The sequence below is a fragment of the Trachinotus anak genome, unplaced genomic scaffold, assembly GCF_046630095.1.
Source record: "Trachinotus anak isolate AG129_WGS33_773 ecotype Australia unplaced genomic scaffold, CSIRO_AGI_Tana_v1 ptg000024l, whole genome shotgun sequence".
NCBI lineage: Eukaryota > Metazoa > Chordata > Actinopteri > Carangiformes > Carangidae > Trachinotus > Trachinotus anak.
Window position 1 is genome coordinate 5108469 of NW_027273875.1, and position 10795 is coordinate 5119263.

The following is a 10795-nucleotide window of genomic DNA, read 5'->3' on the forward strand; positions in this document are numbered from 1 at the left end:
AGCTCTCTGATGTCCTTGTCCTCCAGACGTCTTTGCTGTGTTTCAGGAAGCTACACAGGCCTGGGTTAGGTGACCATGTGCCACGGGGGGAAAAGACTATGCGGACTGTCATTCTTGTGTATTCTTTGATGATTTTTGATTGTGGTATCAAATCTAGTTTAAAAACAAATGAAATCCAAGGACAGCACACCATGACTGCACAGTGCAGAGCTGACTGAAGTTCTGCTATAACTAAACCCACCAATGATATCAAGCACAGTAGCTCATCTAGGAAACAAATTCTCAGGCTGCAAAGTCAGCAACACAAAGAGAGACTAAAGGTAGCTACTAAAACAGATTTTTGCACTTTGTTCACACAAATGTGGCCATTGAGGTGTTTTTTCAGCCATTGATATGACGGTTTGGACTGGCTGACAGCTGGCTCACTGACAAGCACAGACTTGTGTGTGTGTGTGTGTGTGTGTGTGTGTTTTGTTGCTATGTACAGCTCAAGATATGTTGTTCATAGTGTACAATTCAAATAAATGAGCACCTGCTGACTCTTTGGCCTCTGTGCCAATTCCTGTGCTAAAGGACACACTCTCAGATTGAATGAAGACTAGCAGAGAAAATCAACCTAATAGCGCATCAGTTAACATTACTATAAGTCATTTGTGCCTTTAAATTTGAAAGCAACTCAATGCTTAAAGTACAAATCATGTAAAGAATTCTCCTGCCTGGATTTTGAAGGCGATGAGAAGACAGCTGTGAGTTAAATGGCCCGTTCTCAGCCAGCCTCCGGGCTGGTGCAAATAGCTGCTTTATAGAATTATTTGAGAAAGGCCTTCAAGACTGTATTTTTGAGAAAATTAAAATTAAAAATCCACTTTTCAGTTTTCTTCATTAAAATTTTACAATCACATTCAGTTTGTCACAAAATCACATGGGATTGTGTTAATCACAGTGTGAACCACAGAAGTTAATCAGTGTGCACCATTCCAGCTGTCAGCAATACTCCAGTCGTACAAGTAAAACAAAAAATATGAAATGCAAATGTACTGCTTACCTGCTGGGGGTTGTTCAGCATGTGACTGATACCAAGTTTAGAGTTAGCAGCAAAGCCACTTTACTGACAATTGGCTTCATAGGGACTCTCTGCACAATGTACTATTGCTTTTGTGAAAGCTGGCAATAGGGACACAGTTTAACATCACAGCAGCACTGGTTGATTACACTTTAAGGGTACGATTGAAGATGAGGACTCCTGCCCTTGCACCTCCTCTTTTTCCACATTATACTATCACCTCTCTTTGGTCATGCTCGTTGTACAGACAAGAGAGATGAAAGAGCAGCAGTGCAAGAGATTATATGTCTTGCACAACTAATACAACTGGGAATCAAGGTAAGTCAGTGTGAGGCTCTGTGATGTGCTTGTGCTTGTTTATTTGAGCCCTTCAGATTTCAAAAGGTAAAGCTCTCCTCTTCCAGGCAGGGTTGAGGTGGCAACACGAGGCGGTGAAAGACATTCAGCAGGGATGAATACATGCATTTATATGTTTCCCTTGAATTCATTAATCAGAGCAATAGCTATAACCTACATTTTAAATAGGGCAATTCATTCCATCATTTTGAGAAACAGAAAGAGCCATTTGTCCAATTCATGCCTGCAAATGAGTGAGATAAAAATAAACCAATCTATATTCTGGTTGGGCTGATTAACTATTTCAACTACCCTACTTCAAAATATGCACCCTGTTACACGTACCTATATAGCACATTGTCAACGTGCAAGTCCTTGGGGTAAACCCAAAGTATATGGTCACTCATTGTTTGCATACAAGCAAAATAGCAGCTTGAAATGGACAATATTTATGACTGCAACAAACTTTCTTATCAGTTCTCGACTTTTTTCATGTGGGCTTTGATCAATATGTACCAAATTACACAGTCAATTTATTTTTAGATGTACTGTCTACAGTATTTTCAAATTATTCTTCACGGTAGAATTAAAGGCGGTATTTTAATATGTGCTCCTCTCACTGGATTCTCCATAACTCTACCTTTGGTTCTGTGCATCAAATTCCAATCAGGTAAGTGTCTGCTTAGAATTCACTAAACAACCCTTCATATTTACGCTGGAAAAAATTAAGGCTTTCGAGGATATTGCTCATTTTCTCCTTCTGCTGTTTGGGATAAGAGCTATGATTTATTCATTTCTAACCATTTTGGGCTCTAGATGGTATTCAGGGCCAGTTTTCCCCTTTAATCAATGTTGAGATAAGAAGGAGTTGCATTTTGTAATTTATAGCACCACCTCTGTCTGACTCTATCTAATGTTCTGAGTTTGTATGTGTCTGTGTGCGTGAGTATAAGCATGTGGATGTGTCCATTAGCATACATTTGTGTTTTTAATTGAGAGACAAAGATATAAATAACGTGTCTCCATGTTTGTTCTTATGTTCATATATTCATATATTATACATCAACACGTGTCTCATATGCTCATGTGCATGTCTACTATTATTTTGTGTGTTAAACTTGATGTTATGTCAGATATTGGTTGAAGTGCTGAAGTTCATTTATTGCCAGAACAGTGTGTAGATGAGACACTGTAATGCCTGCCTTAGGCTGTGAAGTACTAGGTGATTAAACTAATGTAAAAATAGAATACCACCTGTGAGAAGGGACCTGCACAAACACACACACACACACACACACACACACACACACACACACACCCACGTACACACAAACAGACTAATGAGTAAAAAGATCTAATAATAAAGAGCAATAAAAGAATAACAACAACAACAACAACAACAATAATAAAGAAAAAGGTCTTTGAACTCTTTGGCAAGATGATACTTGACTATATGAATATTTTTCATCATTCAGCAGTTGTGAGTTATTAAAGATGATACTTTCTACCTCAGAATGGAGCTTTATTTTGACATGCCTGTTAAATCCTTCAAGTGTGTATCTAAGTGTGTGATGTGCTTTCACACAGGTTTCTGGGCTCTGTTTTTTGTATAGGGATCTCTCTGACAGGTTCTCCTTTTTTTCCCTCCAACCTGACTCCACTTGGCCCTGAAAGCATTATTACACCTGCGATAAAACTAATAAAGAGGAACAATTCAAATTGATCTGCATTTATCCCTCCCTTTTCATTCACTTCCACATTTGTGAAGCATGGCTTGCGTTGAAATTCACAGGGTAAAAAACTCATGGAGTTTTGATAGTCTGGTACATTTTCAGTGATTAAGAATAGGAAGTAAGCTGAGTGCATTTCATTGCAACAGGCTGGGTCAGGTGTGCGTATGCATGTGTGAGGCTTTTGGGGAGGCTGTATTGTTAACTGAGTTTTTCTTGGTATGAATTCCATGTTGAGCTAAACGTCATATGTCTAAACAATGTCAGTTTTACACAGACATTTCATATTAGGCAGCAGCATGTGTTATTATTCTGCACCTTAGGATGGCTGTACATTCAGTAGCCCATGGAGAGTTCCTTATTGTATCCTCAATTAATACCTGAGGGAGAATGTTGTTCAGTGAACCTTGTAAAGCAGGCTTAATCCACTAACCCCAAAATGTGTTATAGTAACCACAAAATCCAGGGGTGTGTGTCTCCAGCTTTCTTGGCTTTGTATTTAATTTTAAAGAAGCAACAAAAAGGGCTTCTCCGTCCCAGGCTCTATGGCATGGAGGATAATTAAACTGATATTCTTTGATCAGACAAAGCTAGATGCAACACACACACTAAAACATGCATTTGAATTAGAACACAAGGCGACAGAGCCAAACAACACTGACAAATGGAATATGACAAAACCAAAAATTTGTCTGCTGATGTTGGTGGTAAGCAAAAATGTCACTGTTAGATTATGTTCCTTTTTTTCCTTTTAATTTTTATTGGTGAAGGAAAACAAAGACAAACATGAAAACATAGACACATGTTACATTACATCATATACATACATACAATACTACAGTATTCCATTGAACAGAGACTGGGACAGAAATGTAAAGGATGGATTAATACAGTGCATGACTGTGTAGGGGAGAAAGAACAAAAGAGAGATCACTATGCTTGATATTTTATATAAATGGGATGGAAAGTCGGTCAGAACTATTACCTATAACCCTTTCATTGTTCACTTAGTCCAAACTTGGTACAAAATACATAGGATGCTTGGGCGAGATTGTCTCCCAAGACTCCCTTGTGCAGAAATAGGCTTATCCCTATCTTGTACCAGAACACAAACTTTGAGGCTTGGCCTGAAAACAATATCACTCACTTGGAACATTGTTATATGGATGGATTTTTTATGTCCTTCCATCAACTAAAGCAGAAATATCAACTGACAAATGGACAAATATGTTTTTGTTAGATGTAGGTGTGAGAGGGATTTAAACATAGAGATTGAGCCAGAACTAAGGAGGGACTTATGTAGAAACAGTGTTAATTGTATAGGTTAATCCAATTCAGTTTTTTACATCAGTTTTATTTTACCCCCTTTAATCTCTCTTAATCTCTTTTAACCCCAATCTCTCATCAATTTTTTTAGATGTGGTCTAGAAGAGTACGCTGTCATTCACTCCACTTGGCAGTGTAGTGAATGATCGGTTTGTGGCAGAGGATTTGTAATGCTTTATCCAAAATTCATGGAGTTACTTTCCCAGTGGATCCAGAGATATGCGTTATGGGCAACTTCTCAAAATCTAATCTTACACGTAATCATTTCAACAACCTTACAGATATCCTACTGGTCATTGCCAAAACATGTACCAGAAATATACTGAAGTCAGATCTTCCATTGCCAATTGGATTGTGGCTCTCAAAGTTGAACAAATGCATACTTTTGTAAAAGATAACTTACTCACTAAGGAATAAGATCATTTGTATTCTATTAAATATGGCAACCTGGAGAATCTGCCATCTTACATAACTGAATGATTGTCGACATGGTCTCTCTAATTTCATTAGTGTTGTAAAAGACTATTCTGTTGTGGTTAAAGTTAACCTTCTCTCTCTCTTTTTTTTCTTTGGTAGGCCTGTGTCTTACGGTCTAATTTTTTTGTCAGTTCATTTATATTTGAGACACTTTAATGTGCGGGTGAGTGTTTCTATATCATCAACATGTAAAACAAAATAAAGTACTAAAAAAATTTAAAAAAAATAAAAGAAATGTTTGTTGGATGATGGATGATGGATACATTCCTTCCCCTACTGTGGTCATGCTCAAGACCCCTGGAGTAGTCTGACCACTAGATGACAAGACCCTGTCTGTAAACCTAAACTGTTCCCAAATCCTCAAGGAGAGAGTTAATTCCTTGTGGCATCATTTCTGTACTTCAACTGTTTTTTTTCCCTCCTTCCCTCTCCCTTTTGGGGTTTGTCTGTCAGTCACACCTTCTCAGTAGGCACACACCCCCACGATGGACACTGGCTGACCTGCCACTCCAAACATACAAAGAAGAAAAAATCAAATAAACAAATAGGTGAGCCCCTCCCCACTCTTTCTAAAACATATATATACTCAAATACACACACACACACTCACAAAGCAGACTATTCGTGGGGACATTTCTGTCCCCCACAGTGATACACACACAGATGAGTGATTCACTTTCATTGCCATGATGGGAAGTAGACAGAGGTGTTGTGAAGCTGGCAGTCTGAATTGTGCCAAACTTTAGTGTATCTACTTGGTAGTTGCGAGTGGTGATTGAGTGATTTTATTGGTTTTCCACTAGGCTGTCAGCATTGAGGCGACTGTGTTGTTCTTACAGTAATTCAGTTGCTTGATTGATTGTGGTAGGGAGGGAAGGTCTACAACTGAGGTGATTTTACATTGATCCTGTTCTAATCTAGCCATGGGTTTTGGTACTTGTGCCTCTGGGTCAGTTTTAATAAATATTATAGTTCATTTGCCAAGAAGTGTTGGAGAAAGTTGGGTGCTTTAGGTGACCTTGTGATTTTCCATTTCGTAATGTTGAGAGTGAGACTTTGGGTTTTTTGTTTCTCCAGTTAAATTGAGTATTAATGAGTCAAGTGCTTGTGGTGGGAGGCATTGAAAACAAATGATTAAATAAATCAGAGGTGAGGTTTTCATTTTATCTGTAACGATTTCCCAGTGAGAGTGAGTTCTAGTTTGGTCAAGCGTTTGATGCTATCTTCTATTTTATTTTAACAAAAAGGTGTAATTGAGGTGGAAGAGCTCTAACAACTTAAGAGAAATATTAATGCTTAAATATTTGATGTCATCAATGTGAGATGGGAAATGGGAATCTTGGGCTGCAGACGCCTCTAAAGACAGTGGTGGTATAGTTGATTTGATCCAATTTTTTTGTGTAGCATGAGATTTTGGAGAAGTTCTTAAAGATGCTTCCTATAGTGACATGTAAGGGTCCTGTAAATATAATAATGAATCATCTGCGTAAAACCCAATTTTATGTTGTGAACTGGCATCCTGAATTCCTTCAATTTTATCGTTTTGCCGTATTGCTGCTGTGTTTTGTGATATAAGTGGCAAATAGGGATGTGAGAGTGGGCATCCTTGTCTGGTTTCCTGGTGCAGTATGAAGCATGGTGAGGTGATCCTGTTTGTGATTACTGTGGCCCTAGGTGATGTGTACATTGTTCTCATCCAATGGATGAACAACTGTCCAAAACCAAACTCGGCAGGATGCTTATCAGAAAAGTCCAGTTTCTAGTGCATCCCTGCTTTCCCTGCATCTAATGATACAATTACAGTTGTGTTTTTGTCATGTATGTTTTTGGGTACTGTCTCTATTTTGGTTGCTAGGGCTTTAGTTATAATTTTTAACTCAATGTTGATCAGTGAGAGAGGACGGTGGGTCTTTATTGTGTCATGTCAGCTGTATTCATGTGCATGGGTGTGGCGTCAGTAGCTTTAATTTCTGCTGTTTCTCTGTAAAGTAGTGGTAATAAAGTATCCCTGAAGTGTCTATACAATTCAGCTGGAAGTCCATCTGGTGCAGGTGATTTATTATTTGGCATTTTATTCTGGGCTTTATTGAGTTCTTCAGAGGTAAGGGCTGCATCTAAAATGTTTGTTTGCTCTCCAGGTAGTGTTGGTAAGTCCAGGCTGTTTAGAAAAACATCCCTGAGTATAGGTTGCTTCTCTTTTTTGTGTTGTTGCAGATTTTCCGGATATTTACTTGCTTTGCTACTGTATTGAAAATTTTCACATTTGAGTGGTTGGATAAGGAACCATATTTATTTTGTGTGTGATACTTTCAAAGTGGGTTTTAATTTCTCTCAAGGCATTTTGTATTTGTTCACTTGGGTTATTGGCTTTTTAGATGTTCAATCCTTTGCTGCAAGATATTTTCCAGTTCTTATTGCTGTTTTTTCTTGTGTGAAAATATGATTTCACCTCTCATTACTGCTTTGCCTGTTTCCCAGAACAGTGATGGTGAAGTTTCTGGAGAGTTGTTCATCTCTAGGAAGGATGCCCACTCTCTTCTGAACAGTGAATTGAAATCAGGTCTTCTAAAAATGATGTACTGAAGTGCCATCTTGTAGGAGGCGTAACATGTGCTTGGGTGTTTATTGTTAGAGAAACGGGAGTGTGATCACTGCTCATGATTGAATTAATTGTGTTTCAAGGATATGTTAGGTATATGAGTTGCTTACATGAAAAAGGTCAGTTCTGTAGGAAGATAAATGGAGGGAGGGAAAATATGAATATTCTCTCAATTTTGGGTTTCTCCTTCTACAACTACTGCCAAGTCCATTATCATTTATGCACTGTTGTTATTATTTCAGTGGAGTGCCAGTTTCTTGAGCTACCGGAGGCACTTGAGCCGTCAGTTGTGGGGTTAATGATGGTACTGAAGTCCCCAGCCATTATAATGTTTGTTGAGTCACACAGCACGGAGAAAGAGTTGTGGAAAAAGGATGGGCTATCTTTGTTGGGTGAATGTTGGTGAGTGGAAATGATGTATGGTTAATCATTGCATTAATGAAGATAAACCCTCCATTTTCAGCAATAATAGATGTGTTGTGGACAGATGGAATGTATTTATTAAATAGTAATTCTGAATTTGTTATGTGTGTCTGTTGAATGAAACATATATCAGCCCTTAATTTGTTAAGAAAAAGAGGTAGAAGAAAACCTGTCTGAAGTGTGAGTTGAACATATATGAAGATGTGGTAAAGAGGGCAGAGGAGAGGTAGACAGGTGAAAGACTGGACAGAAAAATCTGTGGTAAAAACACAGAACATGAACCAAAAACAACACATGAACAAAGGCTGAGAGGAACATAGCCGACTGTTGAGTTTGAGAGGGAGTGATGCCGGGTAGGAGGTTTATGAAAGTGCCATTATCGTGGTTATATTGAGTTGGATATTTTAGTTTTTCAGTTCATTTAGAGGAGCCAGTAATAACTGTCCATCTGTCAACTACAAGTGATGCATGTTTTGCATGTTTTTTCCTGTTCTTGTGGGTATTGATTGTTCAGTCTGAATGTTGCATCTTTAAGTTCCTTTTCTTTACTTTTGATCTCTCTTTTTTTTAGGTGAAAGTAGTGAAATTTTGGGATGATAGGTCGGGGTCTTTTGTCCAATCGTTTGTCGAGGTGGTGGACTCAGTGGAATGTGGTGCTTTTCATGGTGACAGATGGTCATTTCAAATCACATAGTCTTTGATCCACAATTCTGGGTAGTTGGGTGATTTTTCAGGAATGCCTGAGAAGGTGAGGTTTTCAGGCATGGAACAAGTTTGTAGGTCCAGAATAATTTATTTCATCAGTTCGGTTTTTTAGTGACAGCATGCATTTGTTTGTTGGGCGATTTAAATTGTAAGTCCTGATTTTTGCAGTAATCCATGTTAATAAAATGTGACTTTAAAGTTCATTGTTCCTTCTGCAAATTTCACAGTCAGGCATTGGTTCTTGTGGAGGTGATAATCAATCATGCTGGGGATTAGAAATTTAGATTTTCATCAGACAGAGTAAACCCACATGGGTACAACCAGAACTATTCAGGACTAGTGTCTAGTGGCTAAGAATCTGTAATTGGGTAGGGACAATCCTGCCTGGGTTGAATTCAATTTGAACACAATGCCCTCTGCTTTGGCATCATTACAAACGTTTCACACTGAATAATGAAGCAGAGTGCATGATAATTCAGGATGAGAGTCAGACTAACAATGCTCATCCTAAGAGAAAATGTCCATGTTATCATTAATTATGAAACAAGAGCTCTTAGGTACAATGAGGGGGTAAAAAGTCTGGGATCTGAGAGACGATGCCAGAGTGCACTCAAACATTTAATAGCAGGCCACACTTTTCTTAGAGTGTTGCCATCTGGGACTCAGATGCTTTGTTACCAATAGGTTAGGGGACAGAATTCATTTCAAGGAAAATGGAAACACCTTCTAAACACTGTAACCTTGGATTCAAATCTACATATAAGCTGTGCCTCACTTAATGCTGCATGAGCTCCAGCAGTAAGTTTATATTTCCTTCAAGAAAAATGTGCTCAGTTTAAGTCATTTAATGTGTAATATAAAGGAACCAAGCAGATGAATGCATTGCTTGGGTTTAATTCTCACATTCAGTTTTTATTAACTTTCAGTATTGTGTAATTATTGTAACCACAGACGTCCACAGTTTGTGTAATTAAAACCTGGTTAATGTTATTAATGGATTGTGCTGGCAGATAGTTCTCTCTCAGACTGATCACAGGAGTGAAGACTAGATGTCGAGGGATAAGTGGTCAGTTAAAATACATCCTGAGGCCCTACCTGAGCTGATCTGCTGGTTTATCTCCATTGAACTCTACGGATGTGTGTGTGTGCATGGATTTGTGTGTGTGAGAGCATGTGCATGTGTGAAACACAGTGTAGGTTGTATAGAGGCTGAGGACTGATGTCTAATCAGCACTGAGTGACACAAATTGTATTTAACTTAATTGTTATTGTGTGTTTCTTATTATTTGGGATTGCATGGGTGTGTATTTTCAGTTATGTCACTGTAAAGTTTGGCATTTTAGTGAACAGAAATTATTTGAAATCTGTTGAAATGAAATGAATTAGATTTTTATTGAAATTAAAAATTCCATTTGGTTTACTGAGCATTGCACCAATAAATTGACATTCAGGATGATTCAAATATGATACTTCATTATGGCAAAGTTAAAAAAAAGTCAACAAGCATCCAGCAGCATTTACACACGCTTTAATTATTAACCATCACTCATTTAAGACGCATCAAAAATTACAGAGAAAGAAAGCTCCCCAAAGCAAATGCTCCAAATTCTGCAACATCTCCGGACTCTTTTCACTCCTTTGACATCAAACGATCTTGCATGTCAACAAGCATCCACTGCCACAACCAAAAAAGCAATTTGGGGAAAGAATATTCAGCCAAGAGGAGGTAGGATAGCTAAGTTATGAGAGCTGATTTAAAACCTCACACTCTGAGCCAAATAGGTTTGAGATCCTGTGCTCGGGAACACTGGGTCGTGTATTTACCAATCACTGCACTGCTTGTTTTGTTGAATGTGCTGTCAGAATCCACAAGCTTCGATTGAGCGGAGCCTAATGATCTTCAGCAGTCCCAGTTCATTTTGGTTTGAAGTGATACATGGAAATTATTGCAGTGTTTACTTGTACAAATTTAGTAAACCTCTCTTCCGCTCTCCTATCAATTTACACTGAGCCAGCTTAGCTCAGGCTACCTCAAGCATGGCTGGGAAAGTAGCACACAGCGGAGTCAACCCAGCTCAAAAAGACAGCTGGGAACTGCTGCACACACACACACACACACACACACACACACACACA